The sequence below is a fragment of the Orcinus orca genome, chromosome 1 (genome assembly GCF_937001465.1).
Source record: "Orcinus orca chromosome 1, mOrcOrc1.1, whole genome shotgun sequence".
Taxonomy (NCBI): Eukaryota; Metazoa; Chordata; class Mammalia; order Artiodactyla; family Delphinidae; genus Orcinus; species Orcinus orca.
The window spans coordinates 209,026,255-209,039,533 of record NC_064559.1 but is presented as its reverse complement, the minus strand read 5'-3'; positions in this window follow the sequence as shown (position 1 = coordinate 209,039,533).

Sequence of the window (13,279 nt, the reverse complement as noted above, 5' to 3'; positions counted from 1 at the left end):
CTGCCCAACTGCCTTGACCTGGGACGTCGGCTCTTTCCTGCTTTTGGCTTCAAACTGAAACCTCAGCTCTCCTGGGTCTTAGGCCTTTGGACTTGGACAGGAACTACACCATTTGTCTTCCTGGGTCTCCAGCTGGCAGGCGGCAGGTCTTGGGACTTCTCAGACCCCATAACAACTCCATATAATAAATCTCCTCTCCTCTCGTTCTCTCTCTCTCTCTCTCTCTCTATATATATACACACACACACACACACACACACACACACACACACACATCTCCTATTGTTTCTGTTTCTCTGAACACGCTAATACCATGGGCGATGTTTCTGGCTCCATGCCAGGAGCACAGACTTGCCCAGTCAATGGTGGGGGAGCATTGGAATCTCGACCCCTCACAAGATTTTGTGCTCCATCCACCATTACCCCAGGATGCATGTCCCACAAGACATTCAGGGACTGCCCAGCATTAAGGTCATCATGCTCCCTCCCTCTTCACAACGAGAGGTCCAGCCCCCTGGTTACCCAAGCTGGGAGCAGGTGCTCCTACGGCTGCAGCCCTGATGGCATGGTGAGAGGATGCCGAGTCAGGGTAGGGGCTGGGCAGGCAGAAGACCCCTTCTGTGGTCTCCAGCCAGCCTCCCTCTGCCTTTGAATGCCTTCCTTGGTCTCCCTTCACTTGTGCTGACTCTTATCATGCTGGACAAGAGCACCAAAATTTTTTCCCCAGCATTTCCCTTCCTGACCCTATATGAGCATCCAGGCTGGACAGAGCCTCCTGTCTCCTGGCCCCTGCCTGGGCTGCTGCTTCCTTTGGAAACTTACTTTTCTCCCATCCTCCCAGGAGCTTCTTGAATCTCTGCTTTTGGTGGCATTTCAAAGTTGCCAAGCCAGTATCTAAGGAAGTCATTAAAAGAAAACAAGAAAAGCAAAAGAACAATTGTAGTCGCTCCCCACAGCCATGGGTGGCCGGGGGGACCATTCCACAGATGTGCGTTAACATACCGGGAAAAGAGCACGAAACGCAGCGCCCCGCCCGCCCGGGGTGCTCACCCTGAGCCACAGTTTCTTCCGCTTCCTACCACGGAGGAGGGCAAATTGCAAAGAAACGTTGGTGTGAGAGCACAGCTCAGAATTGAACACGGCTCAGACGGTACCCTCAAGGAGGCTGCCAGCCTCCCTCGCTCTCAGCTGGTAGCTCCCAGGCATCCTGTTCTTTGGCAGTTTACGAGGCCACCTGCTCCAGAAAGCCTACTTGACTGCTCTGATGCTCACCAGAGGCAAGAGCCGCAGCTGCTGGAGGCCTGGGGTCGACTGGCACATCTGGACAGGTTTTGTTTGGCTCAGCACCGCGGCCAGACAGCTATGGTGTTCGGTTGGATCATCCTCATGTTTCTCTTTCTTCTGAGATCAGGGGGTCCCCAGGGCACGTTAGCCTCAAGCTGATGATGTCACCTATAGACATTTGCTCTGACGGCTTTGTCTGTCCAAACCTTGTATGTGGTTGTGATTTCATCCCTGCGGGAAAGTCGCAAGGATGGTACAAGGAACTCCCATAGACCATTTATCCAGATTCACGAATTCTCACATTTTGCACCACTTCCTTTGTCATCACCCCTACATTTTCATAAGGGAAAAAAGTTACGAAGCCACAGGCCAAAATCGGAGATTTAACCTTGATACAATACAATCATCTAACCCACTGCACATACTCACATTTCATCAATAGGCCACCTGGGTCCTTTCATAGCATCCTGCCCCCCAGGACCCATACCTACCTCCATGCATCGTTTCCCTGTCTCTTTAGCTTCTTCAACCCGAAACAGTTCCTTATATTTCTTTCTTCTCCTTGACCTTGACCTTGACCTTTCTGGGGAGGAAAGGGCAATTACTTTCAGCAGTGCCTCCATCTGTGTTTATTTGTCCTTTTTCTCAGGATGAGATCCAGGCTGTGTTTTCTCTCAGCCGTGCACGGGGCGATGCTGTGTCCTCACCGTCAGGCATGGGATGTCCCATCCTGGGACAGATCTCTGATCCCCTGGTTAAGGTTGAGTCCTCCAGGCCTCTCCCTTGTAAAATTACCCTTTTCCTTTCATAATGAATAAGTAATTTAATTCTTCGATTCTATAAATAGCCCGATCATTATCAAAATTTCATCCACTGTTTTCGACACCAGTGAATGATGCTCTAAATCCTTTCTTCTTTATTAAATAGAATCCTAATGTAAGGAGAACTTTCCCTTCTCCCCAGTCTGTTTATTCATTTAATTATTTATATCAGTATGGGCTCATTGGTTCTATTTTATTCAATGGGCTTTAATCCATTACTATTGTTACTTATTTGGATGGTCAAATTGTCCCAGATTTGGCAGCCCTCTTATGCTGGCCCCTATGTTCTTTTGAGAGTCCCTCATTCTATGAGGTCGCAAGATATTCCAGAATTGCCTTGTGCTTTCCTTGCCTCAGGCCTGAAAACAGCTTCTTCTCCAAGGAGCCCTGGTTCCTATGGACTGAGAATGGTATTAGGAACCAAGACCTGGATGCTGGGTCAGTGTGATCATAGAAACTGGGGATCATTGCTTCTAAGCTCTCTCAGTGGACAGAGCCAAGAGATAGTAAATAGATGATAGATTAGGTAGAAAGACAGATAGATACATAGATAATAGGTAGACTGAATGAATATAAACATATGTATATAAATATATATGACATAAATATATAGAGATATATATATGTGTATTTTTATACACTCTGTATGTTTGTATATACATATGTATACACATTATATGTATATGTGTTTGTACCTATTTACACACACAGAACTGAATTCACCCGACTCCCCCTATTCCCGTTCACAAGGTACATGCTAATCTTCCCCCTGCCCATATTGTAATTCCTTCCCCATCAGTAAGAGACTGAGCTACCATCATCCTTGATGTATGTACTCATTTGCTCAAAATTGGAATACAGGGAAAATAGTTTTAGAATCGCTCAGCCATACCACTGTAATAAGCAAACCTGCTAACTATTATTCCATATGAGTTTTCAGCTTTGTTTTGGCGAGGGGGTGAAATTTACATGCTATGAATTGCACAGCTCTAAAGCGTACCGTTTCATGAATTTTGAGAAAAGTCTATGCCCATTAACACACACGCCTTCCAAGATACAGAGCAGTATCCTCACCAGAACAGTTTTCTTGTGCCCCTTCCCAACCATATCTCCAAAGGCAACCTCTATTCTGATCTTTTATCATAGCTTAGTTTCACTTGTTCCAGACTTTCATATAAACGGGATCTTAAATATGTATTTGTTTGTATTCAGCTTCTTTGGTCCAACTAGCGTCTGTAAGATCCACTTATGTGTTGGCTATTCTTTATACATCCCTGTTTATCTCTGAGTAGTTTTCTATGGTATAAATATGCTATACTTTGCTTATCCATTCTCCTGCTGTGGCCATTTGGGTTATTTCCAATGTTTGCCTATTATAAAAAAAGCAGATATGAACATTTTTGTACGTGTCCTTTTGGGAATACATGCTGTCATTTCTCTTGGGTAAAACCTAGTGGTATAATTGCTGAATCATAAGTGTAGACCTAACTCTGTAAGAAAATGCCAAACTTTCTCCCAAGTGTTTATATCACTTTTCTTCCCCGCCAACGATGCATGAGAGCTCTGGCTGCACCGTGCCCTCCCTAACACTTGGTATTACCAGGCTTTTTTATTTTAGTCGTCATAGTAGGTATGTGAGACCTCTCTTTTTTTTAATTGCTGGACATTTAGACTTTCAAAACTATTTGATATTGCAATGATGAACATCCTGGTACGTACATTTTTGCCCTTAAATTTTGCTATTTCCTTAGGGTAGACGACCGGAAGTAGAATTAATTGATCAAAGAATACGAACTTTCAGAATTTAAATTGCCAACTTATGTTCCCACTGAGTGTGCATCAGGATTGCCCCGAATTTTACCAGGATTCAGTGTGACCATTAAACAAAAACTGTGGCCAATTTTACACTGTTGTGTTGGAATATCCTGTGCTTTTAAGAAAGTATTCAAATCAATGCGTCTGCCGATGAATCATCTCCGAGTCACCACAACCAGGTCAAGCAATGGAGCACAGTGAACACCCCAGACATCCACTCACACCTCCCTGACCCTCTCCCACCCAGGGTGAGTGTTAGACCCTGGCTGGGCTGGCTCCAGTGGGGTCTCCAAGCCCCACATGACCCACCTCTCACCTGTACCCTGCTGCTACTGGGGGAGGGTCCAGTGGGTGTGGATGGACCATTATCCACAATAGACACAACAGGGACTTGGGTTTTCTATGCAGACAACTCCCAGGAAAGATCCCACGAATCCAGACATACAATTCCTAAGACATTCAACGTTGCCATCCCAAATGTGCCTTTGATCCCCTGGTCATCCGGACAGGCCTATGGTTCCCCTCACAAGTGGGCAGCAAGGGGGTATGTGGAGCATGGCGGGGGAAGAGCAGTGGGAAGGTCTGGGGTTGCCTGCCACCCCATATTGGAAAGCAAGAGGGACAGAGATAAAGTACATATTCTTTTTTTTAATTTATTTTATTGAGGTACAGTTGATTTACAATGTTGTTTAATTTCTGCTGTACAGCAAAGTGACTCAGTTATAATACATATATTCTTTTTCATATTCTTTTCCATTACGGTTTATCACAGGATACTGAATATAGTTCCTTGTGCTATATAGTAGAACTATCATCCAAAAAGATACATGCACCCCTATGTTCATAGCAGTGCTATTTACAAAAGCCAAGACATGGAAACAACCTAAATGTCCATTGACAGATGAATGGATACAAAGATGTTGTATATTTATACAATGGAATATTACTCAGCCATTAAAAAGAATGAAATAATGTCATTTGCAGCAACATGGATGGACCTAGAGACTATCATACCAAGTGAAGTAAGTCAGAAAGAGAAAGACAAATACCAAATACCAAATTCCACTTATATGTGGAATCTAAAATACAAATACAAATGAATTTATCTATGAAACAGAAACAGACTCACAGACATAGAGAACAGACTTGTGGTTGCCGAGGGGGAGGATGGGGTGGGGGAGGGAAGGACTGGGAGTATGGGATTAACAGATGCAAACTAGTATATACGGAATGGATTTAAAAAACACATATCCTTTGAGCCTTTCCGTTTCCCATGGCCATGGAGATTCCCAGCACAGGCCCTTCTGTCATTCCCAGGAGCTGCACCCTCATTCACCAGGGCCAAGGTCGCTTCATCTTACTTGGAATGCCTTTTCCTTTCCTGTCTCACCTGGGCAAGCAGCCATCTGACACCTCATTCTCTTGGTGCAAATGAAGTGGGTCTGGAGCCCACGCTGGCTGCTTCTGGCCATCTTCTTTGGCTGGGTATGGACCCATGTGGCTGGGGACAGCTCGTTCACCCAGCTGGTCACGCCCCAGGGAACAGAGAGGATAGAGGACATGCACCGGCCTCGCCCGGCCCCTCAGCAAGCTCCTGGCAAGGAGGGCCTGCTGCTGTCCTATCTGCCTGCTTTATGTGTGGCCGCCCGGTCCTCCCAGCTCTGATATGACACTTTGAGACAAGCTGGAAACAAGTTAGCTGAGGACACTCTAAGGACACAAAGCTCCTTGCAGATGCCCAGGGCTTGGGGTGGAGCTTGAGAAAGTCAGTTTCTGCCACCTCCCTTGTGGGCTGCCATGGGAAAGGGACCTCAATGTCCCAGTATCTCTTATAAAAGGGGAGGCAGAGGCCTGGAGGAGGGGACAGTACAGTGAGGTCCTTCCTAATGCCCCTCTTCCTCCTTGAGGAGAAGATCTGACACAGATCTCAGCTGGGAGGGGAGAAGCCGGACCACGTGTTCTTTCCTCCTATCCCCTTATTACCATCAGCTGGCTGAGGGTCTCTGCTAATCCCAGGCCATTCCGAACTGAAAATGATTAGTTACATAATGCAATATTAAAGCTATAAGTCTTCCCAGTAGCAGAACCCATAAACCTTGGTTTTTATTATCCACTTACTGCACAGACCCTGGCTGTTCGTTCATTGCAGCACAATTATCCTACAATTACTGTTATATTGTTAAGTAAATACTCTGCCGGAAGCAGTAATTCCGGGGCTCATAAATATATAAGCAAATACCAGGCGAGGCCCGGGAACCAAGGGAAGGAGACAGGACAGCACAGGTGCCCAGAGCCCCCGAGTGGGAACATGACACCCTGAGGACATGCCCATCCATCCTGCAGATGGGTCGCTGACACCAGGGCCGTCCCAGCACAAGGGCCTCCCCTTAGACAGAGTGGCTGCCGGGCTGTCACTCCTGTAGGTAGTGCCAGGCTCCTTTCACGGGTCAGGGAACACGTGGGTAAAACACAGGGGACCAAGCAAACTCTCCTGGATTTTATTTTTACGAACAGTATGCTCACTGTGTCTTTATACAGAACAACTCAAAACTGAAAACAGCCCAGAAGTCCATCAGCGGGATAGCAGATAAAAAAACAGTAGCACGTTCATACTATGGGATACTAGTCAGCAGCAAAAAGGAATGAACTGTGGGTCCATGCAACAACAGAGAAGCAGCTCAGGACATGATGGTGGATGACGAAGCTGGAACAAGAGAACAGACTGCGTGGTTCCAGCGGCACGGAGTTCTAGAACAGACAAACAGAATCCATGATTTAAAAAATTCTGACCACTGGCTACCTCGGGGATTGACTAGTTAGGGCAGGAGGGAACTTTCTGGGGTCATGGTGATGTTTTATAACTTAACAGGAGTCTGAGTTACACAGGGATGTGTATGTGTCAAAATTCATCCAATGGCATCTCCTGGATTTGAGTTTCGAAAGCAAAGCTGCTAGGGCAATGGACAGAAACTACGATGGCCTCATCTGTAGAAGGCACCCCATGTGGCCAGTGTCCTGTGGCCAAAAGGCTAAAAACCTTCACCAATCTCGCTGTCCACCTCCAGGGCACAAGTGAGGGCAGGCCAGCTCTTCTCAAAAGGGTCATCCCACCAGCCCCTCCTGTGCCCTCCCTGGGGTGGGATTGGGCCTGGCAGATGGAAAGAATATTCCAGAGACCTGTGACCATGCTTCTGCTGACCCTGGGCTCTGGGAACAATGCACTACGTTACTTGATGCCAGAAGTGCTAGAGTGCATCGTGGTTGGTTTTCTAGCACTGACACTTTTGGATGCTTTGTCATATCCACTTCCTGTTTCGTTTTCCCTGGGGTGACCCTGTGGAAACGTCAGGACAAGTATCCCTATTCTTGTTGAAAGGACAGTACCCTGCAGCTCAGAAAGGCCAAGTGGACTCATCCCAGGGTCCAACACCGAGTTAGTGATGTTGCCAAGAAAAAACCTCAGGGTCCCCAGATGCCGGCACCTTCCGTGCCTCTTTCCTTACAAAACAGATAAATGAAAGCAAGGTAGTTATGTCCTAAGGCAAAATGTGTCCATCAAGTACGGGAGGCAGGATAACAGTCTCCTAAACATGGTGACATCCTAATCCCCAGGACACGTGACTGCATCGGTTTTCAGGGCAAAGGGGGATGAAGGAGGCAGATGGAATTAAGATGACTCATCAGCGGACCTTGAGCTGGGGAGAGTGTCCTGCATCGTGTGGGTGGGCTTGATGTCATCACAAGGATCCTTAAGTGGGGAAGGAAGACACAGCAGCGTCAGAACCAGAGGGAAGGTAGCACAAGAAAGACGCCACCATCCACCCTTGGCTTCGGAGGTGGAGGAAGGGCCACAAGCCAAGGAGCACAGGCACCTCTAGAAGCTGGAAAACGCAGGGAAACCAACCATCCCTGGAGCCTCCAGAAGGAAGGCAGCCCAGCCACCACAGTGACCGTAGCCCGGTGAGACCCACTTTGGACTTAACTATAAGTAGTGGGTGAATGTTGCTTTAAACGACTGAGCCTGTGCTACTTGTGACAGCCGTCACAGAGACCTTTAATACATGTTCTGAAACCTCAGGGGGACCCAGAACCCCTCTGCTCCACGGGTCCTCCCCCCAGGATGCTCTGGCTCAGAGACTCCGACACTTCAAACCAGGACCCAGAGGAACGCCCCCACCCCCTCCGCGGGGCCCTGCCTCCCACGGGGCTCAGGGAGCACAGGACGCCTCCAGCTCCTCCTCGGGAAGTTCGCTCCTTGAAGATGTTTCCTGAAGGGTCACCTTCTCTCTGACCCCAAGCTCTTGTGGAGAACTGAGAACGAGGTCCTGGTAGTACCTGCTTAAAATTAATGAGGTGATTACCAAGCACAGACTTCAGGAAGAGCAGTAGGGCTTCCTACAATAGCACCTTCCACCAGGCTGCTTTACAAGGTGTCTGTTTGTCCCCACTCTTTTTTTTTTTTTGTCCCCACTCTTTAAACAGAATGCGTGCTTTTGAAAAATTCTGTTGCATTATCTTATCGAGTGCTTATTCCCCGGAACGTCATAAAACAAACATTAATTAGGGCTCCAGTTGGTGTCATCTCCTCAAAAGCTCTCGACTGTGCCACAAGGCCATCCCACCCTCGGGATGCTCATTTTAAGAACTGCGGTAGCAGTCAGAGCCAATATCTCAACCTTTGGTGGAGAAGGAATGAGATTGTATGTACAGAGGGGTGAAGGTCGGAGCCCATCTGGATGTCTTCAGTGAAGCTCTTGGTGCTTAAACCCACAGCTTTGGACGACCCTGCTGTACACCCCCTGCCATGCTCTCTTCACCCTGAATCACATAGTCCTGTAAAACTGAGTTCTTTAAAACGTGTGTTTACATTCTAAGGGTGCTTGTCTGTTCCATCTTTGCAGATCAGATCAGATCAGAGTGGGGGCTGGGGGCCAGTTACTGCTGCCTGAATCAGTGAGGGACATGCACTTGGTCCTCTCTCTCTCTCTCCCTCTCTTAGGAACCTGTCCAAGTCTCGGACACTAAATTTGTCCCACTCTGCCTGGGACTCAGAAGTTCCCTGAGGTGCAGGACTTTCAGTTCTAAAACCTGGATTATCCCCCCAAAACAGGACGACTGAGAGAAATGGACCTAGAGACCAACTTCAAACAGAAAACACATCCAAGGGACATGGGTCCTTCATCAAATACGAGACCAGGCATCTGAGAGCTGGTTTCCTCAATATTTCTGAAAAAAGAATCATTCTAACAATATTCATTTACATCGCATGCCAATTTGAAGGTCTAATAAAAAAAAAAAAAAAAAAAAGGACAGGCCAGAGTGGCTGAACCCTGCCTGATGGCATCTGGGGTGAGCCCGGTGTAGGGGACGTGGGGCGGCTCCAGGAAGCCTGCAAGTCCCAGAACAGGAGAGAACTTGTTCAGTCCCCCTGGCCCTTAAGCTTCAGCTAAAGGAAAGCAAATCTAAAATAATCTCTCGCTAAGTTAGATATTTCATCCTTTGATTCCAAATCAACACTGTTCATTTCTCCCAAGTTTACAAGACTAATAATAATAATAATAGCATCCTTTTAACCATGTCTTCCCCCAGTGGCGGGAAAATTGCCAGCAGCCCACTATAATGTCACCACCCACTTCTCACCACATCTCGCCTCATGGGCTGAGTTATTTTCATTGCATTATGTATATTTTAAAAAGAGAGAAGCTGTCACCAGAAGGGTAATTGTCCTTGCTCGTCATCCTGTCTAGATGGCGCAGAGCAGCCCTCACTTCATTAAGTGCAAAGCCTCCACCTGAGAAAATCAATCGCAACCTAAATCATAAAGACAAAAATCAATGGCCACTATCCACCCCAGGCCTCCTTTGGGACACCAAGGGCTGACTCCAGACAGGCTGGCCCTGTCCCCACAGGAGCCAAGAGTGCAGGCACATCTGGGCAGAGGAACAGGATGGGGGCTTTTTAAATCTAATCAGCAGAAGCCACGTAAAGAGAAGGGGCTCCATTTGGTACCTTTCAGGTCGAAGACACATTTTTCAAACATTCACGGAGCAACTACTGTGTGCCAAATCCCAGGAAAGGCCCCCGGATTCAAGATAAACACCCAGTGTCAGTTCTCCAGGGGCTTTCTGTACAGTGGAGAGCACAGGAGTATGGGCCCTCAACTTGGCCTGAGTGGGGCTGAAAATGAAGAGAGCCTTGTGTATGGGGGTGGAGGGATAGGGTCATTTGAGTTGGGTCTTGAAGGATGACTAGGAGGTTTCCAGGAACATCTTTCTTCCTAACAGTTTGGAAGGGGTTATAGGATGCCATGTTCTTTTATGATGCCTGACAAGTTTGGATTTCCCTGAATCAACACAGAAGACACATTGACCAAAATCCAGTCACCACTGCCCGACAGTTCTTTGAAATCCTAGTGTGGCCCTGCCTTGGGGTAGTGAGTAGGTACCAGAAGAAAGCATGAAGATCCCCTTAACATATCCCTCCCTTAAACCTAGCGTTAAAACTGAGCTGTTACCTGCTTCCTCTCCTCTGGGGGTCTGCTTGATGAACCCCGAAAGCATCAAGGATCCTGATTCCCTCCATTTCTTCCTCTGTTTCTTTACTCTCCTAGACTTGGTTCCTTTACTTGTTCATTTGGGGAGCATCCCCGAAGTGCCGGGTGCTGAGCTCGGTGTAAGGATACAGACGCTTATATGAGAACTGCAGGAGCTCAGTCACTGGGCAGGAGTGATAACAAACCACCGTGTAAAACAGAGGAAGGATGCTTGATCTGCCCTGGGGAAATCAGGGTGGACTTCCAGGTGGAGGTGACTCCCAAAGTGATTCCTGAATCTGGAATTGGCTGGGTAAGGCTAGGTGTTGGGCAGGGCACTCAAGGTAAATTGCTGATACATAAAGAAGAGGTACCACACCCTCAGCCGCTTGCTTAGCACATCGCCCCTCATATCCCCATGGCAACCCTCAGAGATGAGCAATAGCATCTTGAAGATAAAGAAATTTGCTTAGAAAAATTAAGGAAGTTTCCAGACCTACTCAGCAGGGGAGGGGCAGAGTCAGGACAAAGGCTGAGCCTCTGAATGCTCTCGGCCAGGGAACTTTGTCTTTGGAAACAGTATTCAAGCTGCCAACCCCCGACATCAGATAGCCACCTGCCCATGCACCCTACCAACGTTAACTGAGCACCTACTGTGCTCTGGCTCTGTTCCAGGTCCCAGGGTCACAGAGAGGAAGAAGCACACAACCCACGACTGGCTTGATATTTCCATCACCAGCCTCCCTCGGACTTTGCTGCTCAGAGTGAGGCCCCTGGACCAGGGCAGCGTCAGCCTGGAGCTTGTCAAGGAATGCAGGTTCTCGAGCCTCATCCCAGACCCACTGAATCAGAATCTGCATTTCGACAAGATCGCAGGTGACTCCAAAGCACAGTAAAATTTGAAAAGCCCTGCTCTAGGGAGGGCAGCGGGTGGGGAGATGACCCCCCCCCCCCAACGAAGTAAAGGTCTCCGATGTTTCCTGCTGTGCAAACTACTCTGTACATTGAACCTCGTTTAATAACCACACGGCAAAAACTGGTCCTCCAAGGGTCCCATCCAAGAAAGGGTTAAGTGGCGATAAAGACAGTAGATGATTAAGTAGGAGAAGGAGAGAGGGCTGGAGGAGCTGGCCAGGGTTGGGGCGGGGGGGTGTGGTCCTGGGCAGAACTCACCGGGCTGAACATGCCATGCCTACTTCTGCAGGACTGCCAGGCCAGGGGCCATGGTCATCCTGCAACCTGGGTGAAAGTGTGATGCACGGCCCCCTGCTGCAGAAGAGGGTCCAGCCACATACCCAAAGTCAGCAGCTGCCACGGGTTGGAGGGAGACTTGAATCCGGGTCTATGGGTTTCTGTGCTGCCTTTCACGGCAGCTGCGGGACTGAACAGTGTGATTCTGTGTGCACCTGCTCACGTTCTGACCCTGCCCACGAGGCCATCAGTTCTGTGAAGGCAGGGACGTGTTTGGTTGACTGCGTGTCCTCACCACCAGTAGCAGGCACTCATGAAATATGTATCAAATAAACAAATAGATGAAAATAACAGAGGCGATGTCATTACCTGAGCAAAGCCAAGCTCCGTCTACAGGCAGACCAAGGGCCAATGCGTGTGCCCCGGGAGCAGGCGGGGGAGTGTGACCACCAGGGTCACGCGGGGCCACTGGGTTGAACTTGGTTTCCGTGTCCTGCTCTTCTTGCCAAATGGGAAAACAAAATGCACTGTTCACTTGGCAGACAAAGACTTTATGGTATGAATTGACTCATGCCATCAAGAGGCATAAATAGGTTAGGATGAATAATGACAGTCAATATCTGGGCGCAAAGCTCAGGGCACAGAGTCAAGCCCATGTGACCTTGTAACAAGGGTTTCCCTGCCTCGCTTCCTCAGTCGGGGTCCCTCTGCTTAGAGCTCTGCTCCCAGAGGAGCCCAGCTGCAGGGGGACGGTATCTGAATCCGCAGGGAAGGGCAGAACCAAGCATCAAGCACGAGTCCTTACCTGATTTGCTCTGCCGTGTGGCCTTGAGCCTGTAACCACATATCCTGGGCCTCAGTGGCCCTCTGTTTAAACATTAGACCCATCCTCCCAGGATGGGGAGGACGGAAGGTGATTCTCCCCATCACTCATTTTTGTTCTCCATATGGAGGGACCCCGATTAAAGTGTCCTTCCTGAATTCTCTTCACCTCCCACACATCCCCTCCACGCCAGGCAAGGGGAAGTGACTTACCTGGTGAGGGAGTGACTTACGTGATGGGGGAGTTTTCATTTTAATTTCTTATTACTGCTGAAACAAATTACTACAAACAGTATGGCTTAAAATAGGAAAGATTATTATCTTACAGTTCTGGAGGTCAGAAGTGGGAAAACGGATTTGGCCGGCTGGAGGCTCTAGGGAGAATCTCCCTGCCTTTTCCAGCTTCTGGAGCTGCACACGTTTCTTGCCTCATGGTCTCATCATTCTGACCTCAGTTCCCGTCATCACATCACCTTCTCCAACTCTGACCCTCCCGTATCTCTCTTGAGAGGATGCTTGTGGTGACATGGGGCCCACCTGGCTACTCCAGGATAATCAGGATCTTTAATTTAATCCCATCTGCAAAGTCTCTTTTGCCCCATGAGGTTGCGTATTTACGGGTTCCAGGAATTGGTATGTGGACCTCTATGGGGGCTTTTTGGCTTTTTTTTTTTTTTTTGCGGTACGCGGGCCTCTCACTGTTGTGGCCTCTCCCGTTGCGGAGCACAGGCTCCGGACGCGCAGGCTCAGCGGCCATGGCTCACAGGCCCAGCCGCTCTGCAGCACATGGGATCCTCCCAGACCGGGGCACAAA